The sequence below is a fragment of the Carlito syrichta genome, unplaced genomic scaffold, assembly GCF_000164805.1.
Source record: "Carlito syrichta isolate Samal-C Ts95f unplaced genomic scaffold, Tarsius_syrichta-2.0.1 Scaffold309898, whole genome shotgun sequence".
NCBI classification, from domain to species: domain Eukaryota; kingdom Metazoa; phylum Chordata; class Mammalia; order Primates; family Tarsiidae; genus Carlito; species Carlito syrichta.
In genome coordinates, this window is record NW_007253994.1 from 224,435 (window position 1) to 224,988 (window position 554).

The following is a 554-nucleotide window of genomic DNA, read 5'->3' on the forward strand; positions in this document are numbered from 1 at the left end:
TTTTTGATTTATTGTAGAGATGAGGTCTCGCCAAGTTGCCCAGGCAGATCTCGAACCCGCAGGCTCAGGCAGTCCATCACCTCAGCCTCCCAAAGCGCGGGATTACAGGATGAGCCACTGAGCCCGGCTGGAATTGAACTCCTTTAAGTGCACATCCTTTTGTTGTTACCTCCTTATGGCTCCTTCTATGACTACTTGCACAATGTTCAGTACTGGGAGGAAGAAGAGCAAAGGAATGCTGGTCTCCTTCACCCACTCCCTCACTGTCTTGTTCACTTGTGTTTCATTACCTTGAAACCCATCTCCAAATCAAAGAGTGTAAGTGTTGTGTGTGTACTGTGTGTGTGTGTGAATGCTCAGAAGCATTTACATGAAAGTGGGGAATTGTGTCTCACCATGAAGCTGATGCCACCTGTTGCCCAGGTCCCAAATGAGGAGAGAAAAAATCTAGATCATTAGAAGATCAGTCCCTGTAATCCCGCGCCTTTGGGAGGCTGAGGTGAGTGGATTGCCTGAGCCCGCAGGTTGGAGACCCGCCTGGGCAACTTGGCGAG